The sequence below is a fragment of the Lipotes vexillifer genome, unplaced genomic scaffold, assembly GCF_000442215.2.
Source record: "Lipotes vexillifer unplaced genomic scaffold, Lipotes_vexillifer_v1.1 scaffold613, whole genome shotgun sequence".
NCBI lineage: Eukaryota > Metazoa > Chordata > Mammalia > Artiodactyla > Lipotidae > Lipotes > Lipotes vexillifer.
Window position 1 is genome coordinate 468754 of NW_006792345.1, and position 2322 is coordinate 471075.

General features: G+C 43.6%; 1 protein-coding gene across 1 annotated transcript in view; it reads right to left on the reverse strand.

The window, feature by feature from the left end:
* Positions 1-2322, reverse strand: part of RNF130 (ring finger protein 130) — a 107417-nt gene that overhangs the window by 25132 nt on the left and 79963 nt on the right. The gene's annotated exons all lie outside the window — the stretch shown is intronic.

A 2322-nucleotide genomic window follows, 5' to 3' on the forward strand; every position in this document is an offset into this window, starting at 1 on the left:
CAAACGTAAAATAGATAGCTAGTGGGAAGCAGCCGCATAGCACAGGGAGATCAGCTCGGTGCTTTGTGACCACCTAGAGGGGTGGGATAGGGAGGGTGGGAGGGAGGGAGATGCAATAGGGAAGAGAGATGGGAACACATGTATATGTATAACTGATTCACTTTGTTATAAAGCAGAAACTAGCACACCATTGTAAAGCAATTATACTCCAATAAAGATGTAAAAAAAAAAAATAGATGGTATGGCCTTGCAGCATCAGAGTCACCCAGGTACTTAATAAAAACAAACATGCCCGGGGCTCCCCTCAGGATTTCTTTCTGAAAACTCCCCACTGATTCTGATTTTTGCAAGAAAAAAAGAGAAATAAGAATGAAACTCTTGAAAAGCCAGTCCTTGAGGGACAGAGAGAAAATGGAGCAAACTTCCCAGCATAATCTATTTTCAACTGAGGCTCCCCTGAGGAAAACAGTGTCACCTTATTAATAACCATCAGTGGTTTTGGAAGCCTTCGTTCTTAGGTCTCAGATGGTCCCAAGGGCCCCTGGACTGAGATAAGAAGACAGAGAATTTTGAAAGACTCGGCTTCTTCCTGGCTATTCCAGTGTCAAAAGAAATCTGTGCAGGTAAAAACAATTTTTAAAAGCAAGTAAGAGCTGATTATGCTTTATAATGTATCATACTAATCTTTCCCCTGATCTGCATAGTTGACCTTTGAACAACCTAGGGGTGGGGTGGGGTTAGGGGTGTTGATGCCCCCATGCAGCTGATAATCCACATATAACTTTACAGTCAGCCCTCCGTATCCGCAGTTCTGCACATTCAACCAATTGCTGATCATGTAGTACTGCAGTATTTACTATTGAAATAGGTGGACCGGTGCAGTTCAAACCCGAGTTGGACAGGGTCAACTGTATTTGTATGTGTAATTTCCTTTAGCCTCATGGTTTTATACTGGAAAAACTGTAATTACATAGTTTAATTTTCTATAGCACAGGTTACATTTAGTTTTACAGATTTCCCTTTATATGTAAACTAAATGATTTGACTTCCCGAATCTTCGTTTTCTGTTTCAGTATATGGAATTATTCTTAAGTTTTGATTAAAAAAACCCAGATCTTTCTAGGCTCAAAATATATAACTTTGTGAATAAGTAAACTAACACCAGTAGCCTCATGGAGACAGCTACTACTAATTATTCTATTCATTCACATGTTCCGTATAATTAGAAGGTAGGAGTTATGTGGATGTCTTTTAAAAGAGAAGGGAGAAGGAAGTCTTTTTTTTTTTTTTTTTCTTGCGTTATGCGGGCCTCTCACTGTTGTGGCCTCTCCCATTTGCGGAGCACAGGCTCCGGACGCGCAGGCTCAGTGGCCATGGCTCACGGGCCCAGCCGCTCCGCGGCATGTGGGATCTTCCCGAAACGGGGCACGAACCCGCGTCTCCTGCATCGGCAGGCGGACTCTCAAGCACTGCGCCACCAGGGAAGCCCGAGAAGGAAGTCTTTTGATTTTAGGCTCCTCAGTAGGTGACCTCATATTTTTCCAGTCAATGCTCAGAATTGTGTATCTTAGTGTCTCATACTCCCTAACTTGGCATAGCACCATGGTAGAAATCCACACACTCTTTTTAGGGCACCAGAGTATAGATGAACATCCTCCTTTTGGAGGGAGGCATGTGGCCCTACATAAAGAGCAGAAATAATGCAGAGGCACACCTTTATATTGGCTCTGCCATTTCTGACTTGTGTGATCCTGGCAGCTCTACTATTGACTTCGCCATCCTTTACTGGACAATGGGGAGAGAGTAGATGTAAACTGCACAGAGCAGAGTACCTGACGTGGGGCAGGCACACAGCACATACCAGTTCTCCCTACTTTACACAGCCAAGGCTCAAAAAAAGATTTAATCCAAGTCCTAGAGTTCTGGTACTCAGCACCAAGTGAACACTGCTGAGACTTTATCAGAGAGCCTAGTGATGTACTCTGATTTAAGAAGGAGAGGAACAGTGGCTAGTTCTGAAACCCACAGAAGTCACAGAAATTGAAATTCTTGACCTTAATGTTTTTAGGCTACTGACGTGCCTGGAGGTTGTGCCCCTGTGTTTCTCATAACTAGAAAAGGCTTTGCAATCAGTTCTTGCTGAGGCACACGGCTCACCACTATGTGAAGTGTGCAGCTGGGCCTCTGCCTACCAGAAAAGCCGTGGGTAAGGTAGCTCTCAAAAGCAAGTGGATACCCACTCTGAAAGGGAGATGTACCAATCACATTAGTATCATTCTATTCTTTTTTTTTTTTTTTTTGCAGTACGCGGTCCCCTCCGCC